The sequence below is a fragment of the Capra hircus genome, chromosome 1 (assembly GCF_001704415.2).
Source record: "Capra hircus breed San Clemente chromosome 1, ASM170441v1, whole genome shotgun sequence".
Lineage (NCBI taxonomy): Eukaryota > Metazoa > Chordata > Mammalia > Artiodactyla > Bovidae > Capra > Capra hircus.
The window spans coordinates 36,091,867-36,109,732 of record NC_030808.1 but is presented as its reverse complement, the minus strand read 5'-3'; the positions used below and the strand labels follow the sequence as shown (position 1 = coordinate 36,109,732).

At 36.6% G+C, this 17,866-nt stretch overlaps 1 protein-coding gene across 1 annotated transcript in view; it reads right to left on the bottom strand.

Moving 5' to 3' along the window:
* Nucleotides 1–17,866, bottom strand: part of EPHA3 (EPH receptor A3) — a 409,122-nt gene that overhangs the window by 195,109 nt on the left and 196,147 nt on the right. The window lies entirely within an intron of this gene.

The window sequence follows — 17,866 nt, the reverse complement described above, 5'->3', positions numbered from 1 at the left end:
TACAGGCATATAAATTTCCATAAAGAGTTGAAGATACTCCCATTGGTAACTACCCTGGCAATTATATAAACTTTAAAAAATATTTATGTCTCATAAAATATAATTGAATTTGTTAATTAAAACAATAATCTTGTATTATTAGATTTACAGTATCTGTAAAACAAGTAAAATGTTTGAAACCAATAGCTTAATGTCTAGAGGGCGAAGAAATGAGAGTATAATAGTATAAGTTTTTCATACTATATAGGAAATGGCATACTATCATTTTAAGGTGGACTATGATAAGTTAAAAATCTATGTAGTGAATCCTAAAAAACAAAACACTAAAATAACAAAATGAAGAGTTAGAATTGATTAGGCAACAGAGGAAACATAAGAAATAATAATCCAAGGCAAGAAAGAGCAAGAAGACAAAGTAAACAAGAACAGAGGGAGAAAGATATAACAAATAGCAAGGCAATGACTTGAACCTAACCTATCCATGATCATCTTAAGAAAGAATAGCCTAAAAAACCCATTGGAAGGGCTGAAACTGTCATATTAAATTGAAAAGCAAGAGCAAACTGTATGCTGTTTATAAGAAATATACTTTAAATATGGACACACATTAAAACAATGAGAAAAGATATGCTAAAATTAGAAAAAAAGAAAGCTGAAATGACTATATTAAATCCAACAAATGAGATTTCAGAATTTAAAAATATTAACAGGATAAAGTTCATAACAAAATTATAAAAGGGTCAATAGACCAAGAGGACATTCCAGTTATACATATTTATAAACATGATGACAGAGCTCAATGAAGAAAAATTAAGAGAAGTACAAGGGGAAAAATGCAAATACAAATTAGCGGATGGACATTTCAGTACATACGTCTCAATAACTAAAAGAACAGGTGTGGTGAAAATCAACAACACAATAGGCCAACACAACCAGCTAACTTGCATTAATAGAACACTCCATTCAACAAAGGCATGATAAATCTTTTTTAAGTTCAGACCAAACTTTTATAAAGACAGATCATGTTTTCAGCCATACAACAAGTCCAAATAAAGCGTTAAAAGATTCAAGAGAAATTCTGTTTTAAGACCAAAGTGTAATTAAATTCACAATAACAGATTTCAGGAAAACAAAACAAAACAAAACAAAACTCCAAGTATTGGAAAACAAGTAATATATTGAAATAACCTATTTGAATTTATTGGAAATGAAAACACAATACATTAGAATTAGGATAGTGTCAGTAAAGCAATACTTAGATAATTTATAGCCATAAGCATCAATATTAAAAACAAAAGTCTCCATTAAGTGACATCAGTTTGTATCATGGAAACTAAAACAGATCAGAATAAATTAAAAAGACGCTGAGGAAAGGAAATATTTAAGATCACAAATGAAAGTAACAAAATTGAAAACAAAAAAAAAGAGTGGAAAATACCAATGAAATCAAAAGATATGCATTCAATAAAATTGAAAACTTCTAACTGTAATGATGTGAGAAAAAAAGAGGTCATAAATTATTTATTTTAGAAACAAGAGAAATGACCTTACTACAGATTATATACTATCAGAAAGATAAGAGACTCCCTGGTGGTACGGTGGCTAAGACTCTGCCTGCCAATGCCAGGGACACAGGTTCAATCCCTAATCTGGGAAGATTTCACATTCTGTGGGGCAACTAAGCCTGTGTTGCACAATACTGAGCCAGTGCACCACAACTATTGAAACCTGCACACTTTAGGGCCCTCGAGCCACAACTGAGTCCATGTGCCACAACTTGAAGCCTGTATATGCTAGAGCCAGCAGCTCACAACTAGTGAACCCACGTGCTGCAACTACTGAAGCCCGTGCATGCAGAGTCTCTGCTCTGCAACAAGAAGAGCCGCCAGAATAAGAAACCTGTACACCACAACTGGAGCGCAGCGCCGACCCTCTGCGACTGGAGCGCAGCCCTGACTCTCCACAACTAGAGAAAGCCCTCACAGAGATGAATTCTCAGCACAGTCATACTAAATAAAAAGAAAGGTAAGAAAACAATATTAATAAGTATTAATATTATAATAAATTTGACAACTTAGATGAGTTGAAAAACTTCCTTGAAAGATACAAGTGATGAAGCAGACTGGTTCCAAATCAGGAAAGCAGTATGTCAAGGCTATATATTGTCATCCTGCTTATTTGACTTATATGTAGAGTACATCATGAGAAACTGACTCATTTGAAAAGACCCTGATGCCAGGAAAGATTGAAGGTGGGAGGAGAAAGGGACGACAGAGGATGAGATGGTTGGATGGCATCACCGACTCAATGGACATGAGTTTGAGTAAACTCCGGGAGTTGGTAATAGACAGGGAGGTCTGGCATGTTGCAGTCCATGGGATCTCAAAGAGTCGGACAGGACGGAGTGACTGAACTGAACTGAGACAATTTAAATATATAGAAAAATTATTCTTAACTCATGTATCATGGAAACGTAGCTAGAAGGTCAGTTTGGCCTGTAGATGTGGCTTGCCAACTGTTCTCCTTACACAAGCCCACAGTGATTTTTCCTTTATGTTTTCTTCTACTATTTTATAGTTTTAGGTTTTTGCATTAAATCTATGGTCTATTTGAATTGTTTTTTGTGTTCAATACAAAGTATGGATCAATGTTCATCTTTTGCAAATGGCTGTTTCATACTGTTTGTTAAAATGACTGTACTTTCTCCACTAAATTTCTTGGCAGCTTTGTGGAGAATCATTTGTGAATACATGTGTGAGTCTATTGCTGCATTCTGTTCTGTTCCTTTGACCTATTTATTTATTTTCATACAATTACCAGATCGACTTGAATAGTCTGGAAACCATTAGTGTTATTTCTCCGACTTTGTTCTCTTTCAAATTTAATGAATTTAATAAAAGTGGAGCTATTTGGATTAGCTCTTCCTTTTTGAGTCAGCTTCATCACTTGCCTTTCCCTTGCTTCATTCGATATACTCAACTAATATTTGCAAATCAAATATCTGATGAAAAACGTGTGTTGAGTATATATAAAGAATTCTCAAAACTCTACAGCTTAAAAAAATCCCCACTGCCCAAAAGAGGACAAAATAATTAAATATACATAAATTTTGCAAAAGAAGATATATAGATGGAGAATAAGCAAATGAAAAGCTGCTGCATTAGTTTTATGAAATGCAAATGAAAACTACAATAAGATATTAAATACACACCTATTATAATGGCTAAAATTGAAAAGACTGACCATTCTAAGCATTGGTGAGGATGTAAACAAGCCAAAATTTTTGTATACTGCTGGCAGAAATATAAAATGTTTCAAATACTTTGAAAAACATTGTGGCATTTTATTAAAAGGTAAAATATCACATGATGTAGCCAGCCCACTCTCTTAAATTTATTCCAAAAGATGAAATGCTCTTAAAAAGGCCTTTGGACAAATGTCTTGAGTCAATTTAAAACCCTTAGAAGAAATGGAGTAGCCATCATGGTCAACAAAAGAGTCCAAAATACAGTAATTGGATGCAGTCTCAAAAATGAAAGAATGATCTTTGTTCATTTCCAAGGAATACCATTCAATATTACAGTAATCCAAGTCTATGCCCCGTCCAGTTATACTGAAGAAGCTGAAGTTGAACGGTTCTATGAAGACCTACAAAAACTTCTAGAACTAACACCCAAAAAAGATGTTCTTTTCATTGTAGGGGACTGGAATGGAAAAGTCAAAGAAGTCAAGAATCACCTGGAGTAACAGGCAAATTTGGCCTTGAAGTACAGTATTACTGGTCAGGGCATAGACTTGGATTACCACGATATTGAATGGTTTTCCTTGGAAATAAACAAAATCATTCTGTCATTTTTGAGGCTGCATCCAAGTACTACATTTTGGACTCTTTTGTTGACTATGATGGCTATTCCATTTCTTCTAAGGGTCTTAAATCGACTCAAAACATTTTAAAAAGAAGAATATTATTTCATAATACATGAAAATAATGAAATTCACATTTCAGAAAACAATTACTGGAACAAAGACATTCATTTATGTATACTTTTTTTTTTGTCACTGCTTTCACACTGTAACTAGGGAACAGATTAGCTGAGGCAGAGATTGTATAGATCACAAAGCCTAAGTCATTTACTATATGACCCTTTATGAAAAAATTTTCCCAACCCCTACAACAGGCAAAGATTTCGTAGATGACAGTGAAAACACAATCAAGAAACAAAATGTGTATTCAGTTCAAAGATTTTGAAAATTTGAAATAATTGTCAGTAGTCATCATGTGTGCATGTGCGTGTGTGTGTTTGCATTTGTGTGTGTGTGTGTGTGTGTGTCTGTGTGTGTGTGTCTGTGTGTCTGTGTAAGAGGGAGAAATCAAACTTAAAGAAAATTAAGATCATGGCATCTGGTTCCATCACTTCATGGCAAATAGATGGGGAAACAGTGGAAACAGTGGCTGACTTTATTTTTCTGGGCTCCAAAATCACTGCACATGGTGATTGCAGCCATGAAATTAAAAGACGCTTACTCCTTGGCAGAAAAGTTGTGACCAACCTAGACAGCATATTAAAAAGCAGAGACATTACTTTGCTGACAAAGGTCCGTCTAGTCAAGGCTATGGTTTTACCAGTGGTCATGTATGGATGTGAGAGTTGGACTATAAAGAAAGCTGAGTGCCGAAGAATTGATGCTTTTGAACTGTGGTGTTGGAGAAGACTCTTGAGAGTCCCTTGGACTGCAAGGAGATCCAACCAGTCCATCCTAAAGGAGATAAGTCCTGGGTGTTCACTGGAAGGAAGCTGATGTTGAAGCTGAAACTCCACTACTTTGGCCACCTGATGTGAAGAGCTGACTCATTTGAAAAGACCCTGAGGCTGGGAAAGATTGAGGGCAGGAGGAGAAGGGCACGACAGAGGATAAGATGGTTGGATGGCATCACCGACTCGATGGACATGGGTTTGTGTGAACTCCGGGAGTTGGTGATGGACAGGGAGGCCTGACATGCTGCAGTTCATGGGGTCGCAAAGAGTCGGACACGACTGAGTGACTGAAATGAACTGAACTAAATTATTAGAGGCTTTAGAGACTTAGTTCAAGCTGTAGCTTCCTTATTGCTAGGTTATACTTTCTCTAGATTTAATAGTATAGTTAAGAATTCCATCCTGTGCATCTTAATAAATTTTAAAAATACAATATTATGTTAATAAATAGCCTCTGTAAGCAAGGCATTTTAGGCAATGCAGTTTGGCATAAAAGCTTAAATCAATTAATTTTATAAGTACTGTCTTATGTTCCCCTACTTTCCTAATAAATAAGCCTTTATTTACTACTAAAGTGATTTCTGGAAAGAATTATTATATCTTTCTACCAATTTTCTTGGAAGTATAAAAATAATAGGCTTAGTAGTGTAGAGAGCCCCAAATCTTATTAGCTACCAGAATATGAGTTTGTCAACAGTATTAATTTGATTGCCAGATAGTATACATTCATCTCTGTTCCTCAGTCATTGCTGGTACCATACAACCGGATTGCTGCTGCTGCTGCTAAGTCGCTTCAGTCGTGTCCGACTCTGTGCAACCCCATAGACGGCAGCCCACCAGGCTCCCCCATCCCTGGGATTCTCCAGGCAAAACACTGGGGTGGGTTGTCATTTCCTTCTCCAATGCGTGAAAGTGAAAAGTGAAAGTGAAGTCACTCAGTCGCGTCCAACTCTTAGCGACCCCATGGACTGCAGCCCACGAGGCTCGTCTGTCATTAGGATTCTCCAGGAAAGAGTACTGGAGATTAACTCTGCTTTAAAAAGTAGAGTTAGGATCATATATTATCACAAAAAGCACGTGTTTTCATGTATCTTGGCAATCTGGCACATGTCCCATAAACCAGGCCAAACTTCGAGCCTCAAAGGGTAGAAAGTTCTGATCTTTTAAGTGACAAAGTCATAAAATGGAACAAATGATCCTTACATGTAATCTCATGCAACATCGCACTTCAAGGTCCTTAGTTAGCAATTTAGTAATAACTCTTCAGTCTTAAGTGCCTACAATTGACCATAAGTTGTCTTATACCTGCCCTTTCCTACTGATTTTATTATTCAAGAATTCTGTAAATAACGTTCACCTTTTTTCATCTTATTATTATGGAAGTCTGGTCTAAATCAAGTGTTAATTTATACAACAGATGCAAATTATCTCTGTTTTTCTCTCTGTCTCTTACTTCAATTACAAAATAACCCAATAACTCCTAGGAAAGAAACTGCCTGCAAGTCCTTTTATCAAAGAGTGACTACTATCTAGTTTTTATTTGACCTATACATCACATAGTAATAGTAAGAGTGAAGATCAATTTATAGCGCAGGGCTAAAAGTTTAAAATTGACAAGTAAATGTGATCTTTTTTTTAATCTACAGGTATGTCTTCAACCTCCTTTGCAATAATGGGCAGTTTTACTGTTAATCAAACACATGGTTACACCTTGAGTATACCAAAGAAGAAAAAAAAATTAGTAAGAAATTTTAGTTAACACCACAGTTCCTTTTCACTAGCTTACCAGTATATTATTTTCAAGCACATTTTTGAGGAGTGGTATCCATTCTTTCTAAACAATGCATGCTGCATTTTCAAAACGTATTTTCATCTATACGCAACTCTGATGAGACCATACTTGCAACACTTTTTTTGTCTGCTGACCCATCAGAGAGAAGGGGAGGAGAATATATCAGAACAACTATGATAGAAATTATCAAAAGGTTGTTGTAAATAGTGATAGAATTGGTTAAAATAATATTCATTACTGCATAAGTTTATGAGGGATGACAAAATTTTTTTTGACACTTGTGTAATAGAACTTCAGAGAATAGGACCTCATTAAAATAATTTAAAAACTGGTGATATAATATACAGAAATGAACATTTAGGACATTTAGAAGAATTGTCCAACTAGCAGCTGATGGCAGCCTCACAGTTTGTACAATCTGACATTACGTTTGATAAACGCAGGAGAGATTTCATAGGACAAATCCTAAACTGAAGGCAAGGCAGCATCATCTGTTATATCAGGTACCTCTCAGGCTGAACTTTCTTTGATGCTTATAACCCAGAAAGCTAAAACTGCCCACCATGGCTTCACTCCCCAGAAAGGCCACTCATTAGAAAACAATGCAAAGGAATTCACTTCTAATAATCCAACTTGAGTGGAATGACAGGAAGAATAGCAGAGTGGCAACGGGTAGGAATTATAACATTTTTGTTCCCTTTATATATTTATCTTTCTCTATCTTTGTCACTGTAATTCTCAATAATTCTTCATGATCCCCTTTCATGAGTGCATGCACATACATACTCATGTGCATTTAACCTTCTAGCACTAAAGAGAATGCAGAAAATTAAATAAAATTTTAATTTCTAACATGATACTCAATAAATAAAATTAAACACAATTATATACATATGTATGTGTATATATTCATATATATATATGTACATATATATATAATTTAAAAAATTAAAATTGGAGTAAAACTCTCGAATAAACTTGCCTGGCACAACCTGTCTGCTCCAGGATCCTATTATAAACGATGGAACACTTTAATATACTATATATAATTTCTTTTTCATAGAATATCCTCAGATGTAAATTCTGAAACCATTCATTTTTAATACCAACTTTAATACCAAATTTAACCAGTCATAAGGCAACTTATGTGGCTTTCCCATGGCTTGTGGGCAAAGAATCTTCCTGAAATTCAGGAGACACAGAAGACAGGGGTTCGATACTTGGGTTGGGATGATCCCTTGGAGGAGGAAATGGCAACCCATTCCAGTATTCTTGCCTGGAGAATCCTCATGGACAGGGGAGCCTGGCAGGCTACAGTCCACAGATCACAAAGGGTTGGACACAACTGAGTGACTAACATTTTTTACTTTTCTTTCTACTTCAAGGCAACATAATCAGCATTATGGGCTGTCAGTGGGAAAGAAGAATAAAAGGCAGAACCAAGCCCCAGTCTCTCTCTATCTCTCCACATTCCCTACATAAAAGAATTCAGATACAGAACAATTAAGTTCTGTACACTTCAGTGATCCCTGATGACAGCAGAATTCCACATACTAGTTCTCTGACCAGGAGCATGTCAACTCACCTTTCTGTTTCAGTTTCTTAGCTTATAAAACAGGAGTAATAATAGTAGCTACCCCATAAAGTTGTTCTGTTGACTACATAAATTGATATATATAAAAACTTGGAACTCTGTTGATCACACAGTAGGTGCTATATTAAGATCAGCTGTCCCTGCAGTTATTGTTGTATAATAATTACGACATCTGATACTTTGCCATCAACATAGGGTGAAAGTATTTTCAGAATTCTTTTTTAAGATTAAAAAAAGCATTTAAAATCATTTAGAAGCATTTCTATCAAGCTTAGGTTAAATAAACATGTTTCCCATTTTGAGGTTAAACTAATTATCCTGACAAATTTTCTAAACCAGAATATCTCATTATTCTGTAACACTGAAACAAGGCAACATCATTTATGCAACCATTATGGTGCTTTTGAGTTTTAATATGCCGAGTCGTGTTCAAGATTTACATAAACAGTATTTATTATCAGGCTAATTATAGGGACCTTTGGTTGGGTTTGTCATCTGACCATAGGTTATAGTTACCATTTGCCGCTGGCAGAGGATTGCCAAGCTTATATTCCCATTGGTTCTAAAACAACTCGCAGCAATGAACACTGAAGTCTGTAACACTTTTCATCACCTAATAGTTTCCGTGCTTGTCTATGCCCAGGCACTTTAAGGTAGATATACAGTACACTCTGTATCCACTCAAGGATTTGAGATAAAGTCTATGAAAATAGCCATAAATGTCAACATTATACAGCATCATAGCCCTATATTAGTGTCAGGAAGGCGTATTACCAGTTTAAGGCTGTAATCATTCATACTCTGCCTAGTAATGGTATGACACATCCATTTAGAAAGACGTTCTGCTCACAGAAAGTATTATACTAAAATGACAAATGCATATATACCTGAGCCTGAATACACAACACTGACTACACAAGTGAGAAATTGTTTTTCATTGTGATAAATATTACATATAAATGCTGAGCAAATGTGTATGTGTGATTTTTAAATTGTGCTACTTTGTAACTTCTTGTATATCAATTATTGTTAGGAAGCATGCACATTTTAGGCTTTTTTTTTTTTTTACTTTTCCCCCCAAAATAAATTCTGGTAGGTTATCTTATAAGGTAAGCATACTTCTATGGAACTAGACTAGTAATCTGTTATATTATCATATTCAGACATATTTTTGTCAGAAAAAAATGGAAAATTACCAACTTGGTGTATTTTCTTCCATTTTTATTGAAAATTCAAAGTCAGTGTTTCATCTAGGGACAATCTTGAGTGGGGAGAAGAAATGGCTGAAGCAGTATTCTAGATGTTTACTACAATTTAGGCAAATATCAAACAATGTAACCGGGGGGATCTCCTTAGCATCTCTGTAAATATAGGCATTGACCTCAATGAGCTCTATGAAAATGTTCTACTTCTAAAAAAATTGATGCTAAACCAAACATAAATATCTTTGCTCTCTTCTTTCTTTCTTTTATCCTTAGTTTTTTGGGGGGAGTCTGATAAACTTGTATCCTGTACAATGTACATTTCCAGAATATCATAATTACATAAACTGGTGATGGTTTTTTCTCTTGTTTAGCTGACATCATTCTCCCCCTTCACTTGACAGTTCACAAGCACCTCCAAACTTTGTGTCACCCTTTATTAACTTCACTATATTCTAGCCTTCATCCGAGAAACATTGATATAGTGATTTAAAAAAAAAGCATTTTTACCATTGGGAGCCAGATTCCTGAGTTTAGAATCTCAATTTTCTCACTATGGTCTACATTACTTTTGGCAAAGTATTTAGCGTTGCTGTTCCTCAGTTTCCCCATCTGTAAAATGACAATAATAGTGTTTAACCTCCAGGGTTGCTCTGCAGTTTAGAAGAATTTCTTACATGTAAAGGCAGGGAAATGTGCTAAGTACTCAATAAATGTTAGCTATTATTTTTCTGTTCTTAATCATTCTGTAGCTATAAATGTTTTTCTTGTTAAAAATCAAGGATAGATTCAAAAATTAATTATTTCACAACTGTTTTTAGAGGGCAAGCTATAAAGACCTCCATTATGTTTTATGAATAAGTTTAATTAAGAAAGGAGAGACATGAAATTACTCATATTGTCCTAATTTCTGTGTTAAGAACGATGGAGTGAAATAAGTGAGGATGAGAGAGGCAGGGGCTATATTCCATGAAGAAGAAAATGGACAGGGCTTCCAGGCTATGGTAAGAAGTGGAATTCATTTTAGATGCAAAAGGTAGCACAGCTGAAAGGGGCTATTTAAGGAATGGGTGGAGGGAAGTTACATAATCTGGTTGCATTTTCAAAAATCCATTGGCTAGCAAAAGATAGAATGTTATTTTTTACTTGGGAAAAGTAATCAGGGGAAACCACATTATCAAGGATTTTAAATCAGTAACATAAAAATTGTCTGTAGAACTAAGTCACTAAGGTTTCATATCTGAGCAGTAGATAGTAGGCATAATTTTCACTGAGTTCACATTTTTTCAACATAATCTAAACATTCTGAATATTCTAGACTGAGTTTATCAGTGGTCTCATTACTATCGCTGGAATGGTTTATTTTTCTGAAGATTTCACAGTAATTAACAGTTCCATATGCTTTCCGTGAGTCTTTAAAAAAAAACTATCAAAGAGGTAGCAAGTTACATTTATAGAACTTCCCAAAATATACAGTTTTTAAATAATGTGTATGAATTTAAAAATGAAAACAGTATTATATTATCCAGAATATATCCCTGTGACAACAGCAAATATGTGCTTTGCATACAAGTTTGACTTAATCTTTTAGAATTATTTTTATGTACAGTGTCTGTCCATTGTTATGTGTATATGTATATGAAATTCAATACTCATGCTAATTAAATTTATGTTAATAAACACAATAAATAAATATAATGAATATGAGTAATATAATTTATAAGTTTAATATGAATATTAAATTGATCAAATTAATATAATTGTTACTAACATTTTAATAAAATTCTAGTATTAGTAAAATAACATAGGGCATTGATATCAGTGTAGACTTTCAGGCCTACAACAATTATCCTGAATCTATGTAGCACACCACTAAGATACATGCTGCTGCTGCTGCTGAGTCCCTTCAGTCGTGTCCAACTCTGTGCGACTCTATAGACGGCAGCCCACCAAGCTCCCCAGTCCCTGGGATTCTCCAGGCAAGAACACTGGAGTGGGTTGCCATTTCCTTCTCCAAAGCATGAAAGTGAAAAGTGAAAGTGAAGTTGCTCAGTCATGTGTGACTCTTAGCGACCCCATGGACCACAGCCTACCAGGCTCCTCTGTCCATGGGATTTTCCAGGCAAGAGCACTGGAGTGGGATTAAGATACATGACTAAACACTAAATCTGACAAGGAAATACAGGTAGAAAAGTCCATGGAAATTTTTAGATTTTTTTTAATGCAACCCCATTTTACCTTTTAAAAAAAGTGAAGAAGAGGAAATTAAACATATTCCATTGGTTTCATTATGATTACTTTCTTTCTACAACTCTAGGGTGTATTTATATAAGGTGAAGAAACAAAATTGTCAAATTTGAGTGTCAAACCTATGTGTATAGAATATAAATTCTCTTTCATTTTGTGTTTCACTGTGATGTACAATGAGATTTATGTTCACAGAGTCAGAATATGGGATAGAAATGAGTACCATTTTTTACCTATTTTTTCATCAAATTATTGTGCTTCTGCTCTGATCTCTTTGAAGCTCTTATGTCTGCTTTATTTTACCGCATATGTAAAATGACTTCATCAGCCAAACAGCAGTCAGGTCAGCATAAAGAAGTGTTGCAATGAGCCCCATGACATAGTCAACAGTCTTAAAAGTTATTGGTGAAATTAAAAATATAAATCACATATTCTCTTAACAATCCCAGCACATTTTATGTCAGACCCTATTTTTCACTTATGTTTTAGAATTAATTTAATATGATTCTAAATTATATTGCAGAAAAATCCTTCCTTATCTTCAGGGTGGTGTGAAATGCATATTTAGATGAAAAGGGCCCTGACATTTTGAAACTGGTGGTTTATTAGTCTATCTGAAAATTACCAGAGATTTTTCAGGCCGAGTAAAAATATAACAGTGTTCTTCCCCCAGTATTATTATTGGTAGTATACCTGCGGAAGCTCAGTGGCAGCATATATGAACCATTTTGTTACTTTCTCATATTCAGGTACTTTATCTACCTTACCAGCCTCCAGGAGTAAATGTCAGTAGCAATGAAATATTGCATGTCTTTCCTCTGCTTTAGGAAGCTATCTACATAGAATTTCATGAAGATTCAGAAAAACAAGAGCTTGAAGCTTCAGAAAACCTGACACTACTCATCGGTTTACAGTTCTTTTTCGTTTTGGTGCTGATTCTACTTTGCTACAATAAGTTCTTTCTATTATCCATAATAACTAGTTAAACCATGTTCATGCATTTTTGCTCAGAATGTGTGAGTGCTCAGATGTGTCCAACTCTTTGTGACCTCATGGACCCCTGCCAGGCTCCTCTGTTCATGGGATTTTCCAGGGAAGAATACTGGAGTGGGTTGTCATTTCCTCCTCGAGGGGCTCTTCCCAACCCAGGGATCAAACTCATGTCTACTTCATTGACAAGCAGATTCTTTACCACTGAGCCACCTGAGAAGCCCACTTTTTACCTCATTTTAAAGCAAACTTCTTATCCCTGTATTCCAAATATAGTTATTTGTATTGGTTTGATCCACAATAATTATTTTGCCTGACTACTATCATATCAAATAAAGTACAGAAGCATCACTATCAACAAAGGTAGTGGAGGTGAAGGAATTTCAGTTGATCTATTACAAATTCTAAAAGATGATGCTGTGAAGTGCTGCACTCAATATGCCAGTAAATTTGGAAAACTCAGCATTGACCACAGGACTGGAAAAGGTCAGTTTTCATTCCAATCCCAAAGAAAGGCAATCCAAACAAAGTTCAAATTATCACACAATTGCACTCATCTCACGCACTAACAAAGGGATGCTCAAAATTATCCAAGCCAGGCTTCAATAGTACATGAACTAAAAACTTCCAGATGTTCAAGCTGGATTGAGAAAAGGCAGAGGAACCTGAGATCAAATAGCCAAATCCGTTGGATCACAGAAAGAGCAAGAGAGTTCCAGAAAACTATCTATTTCTGTGTTATTGATGACATCAGAGGCTTTGACTGTTTGGATCCCAACAAACTGTAAAAATTCTTAAAGAGATGGGAACACCAGACCACCCGACCTGCCTCGTGAGAAATCTGTATATAGGTCAAGAAGCAACAGTTAGAACTGGACATGGAACAGCAGACAGTTTCCATATTGGGAAAGGAGTACGTCAAGGCTGTAAATTGTCACCCTGTTTATGTACTTTACATGCAGAGTACATCATGTGAAATTTGGGGCTGGGTGAAGCACAGGTTGGAATCAAGATTGCTGGGAGAAATATCAATAACCTCAGTTATGCAGATGATACCACCCTTATGGCAGAAAGTGAAGAGGAACTAAAGAGCCTCTTGAAGAAAGTCAAAAAGGAGAGTGAAAAAGCTGGCTTAAAAAAATCAACAGTCAAAAAACTAAGATCATGTCATCCAGTCCCATCACTTCATGGCAAATAGGTGGGGAAACAATGGAAACAGTGGCAGACTTTATTTCCTTGGATTCCAAAATCGCTGCAGATGGTGACTGCAACCATGAAATTAAATATACTTGCTCCATGGAAGCAAAGGATAGCATATTAAAAATCAGAGAATTTACTTTGCCAACAGACATCCATCTAGTCAAAGCTATGGCTTTTCCAGTGCCATGTATGGATGTCAGAGTTGGACTATAAAGTTGAGCGCCAAAGAATTGATGCTATTGAACTGTGGTGTTGGAGAAGAATCTTGAGAGTCTCTTGGACTGCAAGGAGATCAAACCAGTCCACTCTAAAGGAAATCAGTCCTGAATATTCATTGGAAGGACTGGTGCTAAAGCTGAAGCTCCAATACTTTGGTCACCTGATGCAAAGAACTGATTCATTTGAAAAGACCCTAATGCTGGGAAAGGTTGTAGGCAGAAGGAGAAGGGGATGACAAAGGATGAGATGATTGGATGGCATTACTGACTTGATGGAAATGAGTTTGATCAAGCTCTGGGAGTTGCTGATGGACAGGGAAGTCTGGTGTGCTGCAGTCCATGGGGTTTCAAAGAGTAAGACATGACTGATCAACTGAACTGACTGACAGAAACAGCCAACTGTTAAACTGATATTTATAAAAAGGTTAATACAACTTCAGTTCAGTTCAGTCCCTCAGTTCAGTTCAGTTCACTGGCTCAGTCATGTCCGACTCTTTGCGACCCCATGAATCGCAGCACGCCAGGCCTCCCTGTCCATCACCAACTCCGGGAATTCACTCAGACTCACGTCCATCGAGTCCGTGATGCCATCCAGCCATCTCATCCTCTGTCGTCCCCTTCTCTTCCTGCCCCCAATCTCTCCCAGCATCAGAGTCTTTTCCAATGAGTCAACTCTTCGCATGAGGTGGCCAAAGTACTGGAGTTTCAGCTTCAGCATCATTCCCTCCAAAGGAATCCCAGAGCTGATCTCCTTCAGAATGGACAGGTTGGATCTCCTTGCAGTCCAAGGGACTCTCAAGAGTCTTCTCCAACACCACAGTTCAAACTCAGTCGTGTCCAACTCTTTGTGATTCCATGAATTGCAGCACACCAGGCCTCCCTGTCCATCACCTACTCCTGGAGTCCACCCAAACTCATGTCCATTGGGTCAGTGATACCATCCAACCATCTAATCCTCTGTCATCCCCTTCTCCTCCTGCCCTCAACCTTTCCCAGCATCAGGGTCTTTTCAAATGAGTCAGCTGTTCTCATCAGGTAGCCAAAAGTATTGGAGTTTCAGCTTCAACATCAGTCCTACCAAAGAACATCCAGGACTGATCTCCTTTAGGATGGACTGGTTGATTCTCCTTGCAGTCCAAGGGACTCTCAAGAGTCTTTTCCAACAACAGTTCAAAAGCATTAATTCTTCAGTGCTCAGCTTTCTTTATAGTCTAGTTCTCACATCCATACATGACCACTGGAAAAACTATAGCTTTGACTAGACAGACCTTTGTTGGCAAAGTAATGTTCTGCTTTTCAATATGCTGACTAGGTTGGCCATAACTTTCCTTCCAAGGAGTAAGCATCTTTTAATTTCATGGCTGCGGTCACCATCTACAGTGATTTTGGAGCTGAATAAAGTCTGTCACTGTTTCCACTGTTTCCCCATCTATTTGCCATGAAGTGATGGGACCAAATGCCATGATCTTAAGTTTTCTGATTGTTGAGCTTTAAGCCAAATTTTTCACTCTCCTCTTTCACTTTCATCAAGAGGCTCTTTAATTCTTCTTCACTTTCTGCCATAAGGGTAGTGTCATCTGTATATCTGAGGTTATTGACATTTCTCCTGGCAATCTTGATTCCAGCTTGTGCTTCCTCCAGCCCAGTGTTTCTCATGATGTACTCTGCATATAGGTTAAATAAGCAGATAACAATTTACAGCCTTGAGGTACTCCTTTTCCTATTTGGAACCAGTCTGTTACTCCATGTCCAGTTCTAACTGTTGCTTGTTGACCTGCATACAGGTTTCTCAAGAGGCAGGTCAAGTGGTCTGGTACTCCCATCTTAAATTCCAAAAAATAAAGGCAAAAGCTTTCAATGGCTCCTATTATTTATGTATCAATTAACCTGACCCAAAAATGGACATGGCTCACATTAATTTGTGTTGTTATATTTAAAGAGCCATGACACATTTCACCTTTGGTGTAGAGGATTGTTTATTTCCACAGAGAAAAACAATCTGTTTGCTGCTCATAGTGGGTGTTGCAATAACTCTTTGTATTTTCCATATTTATTCACTTATTATGCTTTAATATCATTATTGGCACTTATAATTGATAATGGATGTTTTAAAAATACTATTGTAGTTAATAAAACATGAGAGAATGCAAGGCATGCATCAAGTAAGTTCTGATATTTGCCATTATAATCCTTGACTATGAATAAACTAGTTCAGAGAAATGGAAAGATATCTTATATTCTTGGATTCAAAGAATTAATATTGTTAAAGTGGCCATATTACCTAAAACAATTTGCAGATATAATGTTATCCTTATTAAATTACCCATACCGCTTTTCAAATAACTAGGACAAATAATCTTAAAACTTGTATGGAATCATAAAATACCCAGAATTGCAAAAGCAATCCTGAGGAAAAAGAACAAAGCAGGAAGTCTAATCCTCCCAGACCTCAGACAATACTACAAATATACAGTAATCAAAACGACAGGCATGTGGATCAATGGAACAGAATAGGGAGCCCAGAAAGAAACCCATACACCTACAGTTCATCTCAACAGAGGAGGCGAGAATATACAATGAGGAACAGTCTCTTCAGCAACTGGTGTTGGGAAAGGTCAGCTCCATGTAAATCAATTTAGAATGCTTTCTCACATCATACATGAAAATAAACTCAAAACAGCTCAAAGACTTAAACGTAAGACATGGCACCATAAAACTGCTATTAGAGATCATACGTAAAACACCCTCTGAGATAAAATGTACCAATGTTTTTATAGGTTTCCCAAAGCAATATAAATAAAAACAAAGACAAACAGACAGGATCTAATAAACTTACAAGTTTTTACACAACAAAGGAAATAATAAACCAAAGGAAAAGGCAACCTAAAGAATGGGAAAAATATTTGCAAATGAGCAACTGATAAGGGCTTAATTTTCAAAATATATAAACAGCTTATACAACTCAATAACAAACTAGCAAATAGCCCAATCAGAAAAGGGGCAGAAGTCCTAAATAGACATTTCTCCAAAAAAGGTATACAGATGGCCACCAAGCACTTGAAAAGATACACAGCATCTCTAGTTACTAGAAAAATGTAAATTGAAACTACAATGAAGTACCACCTCATCTCAGTCAGAATGTCCAGAATTTAAGAAGTCTACAAATAACAAATGCTGGAGAGGATGCGGAGAAAAGAAAATCCTCCTACACTGTTTGTCAAAATGTAAGTTGTTGCAGCCACTGTGGAAGACAGTACAGAGGTTCTTCAAAAACTAAAAATAAAATAAAAATAGGGCTTCCCTGGGGGCTCAATGGTGGAGAGTCTCCTAGCCAATGCCGGGGACATGGGTTTGATCCCAGACGTAGGAAGATCCCACAAGCTGCAGAGCAACTAGGCTGTGTGCCACAAAGCCTGTGTTCTAGAGCCCAGGAGCCACGTCTCCTTAGCCCGTGGGCCACAGCTCCTGAAGCCTGCGCACTCTAGAGCTCTGCAACAAAAATGCCACTGCAGTTAGATGACTGTGCACCACAACTAGTGGAGAAGGAAATGGCACCCCACTCCATTACTCTTGCTTGGAAAATCCCATGGACAGAGGAGCCTGGCAGGCTATAGTCCATGGGGTCACAAAGAATCGGAGATGCCTGAAGTGACTTAGCACGCACCACAACTAGTGAGAAGCCCTTGCTTTCACAACTGTGAGAAAAGTACACAGAGCAATGAAGAGCCAACACAGCCAAAAATAAATAAATAAAATTTTCTAAAAAACTAAAAATAGAATCACCATAGAAAACCCACATTGAGAAAACCCACTCCTGGGTATACATGCAGTGTTAGGCGCTTAATCATGTCTGACTCTTTGCAAAC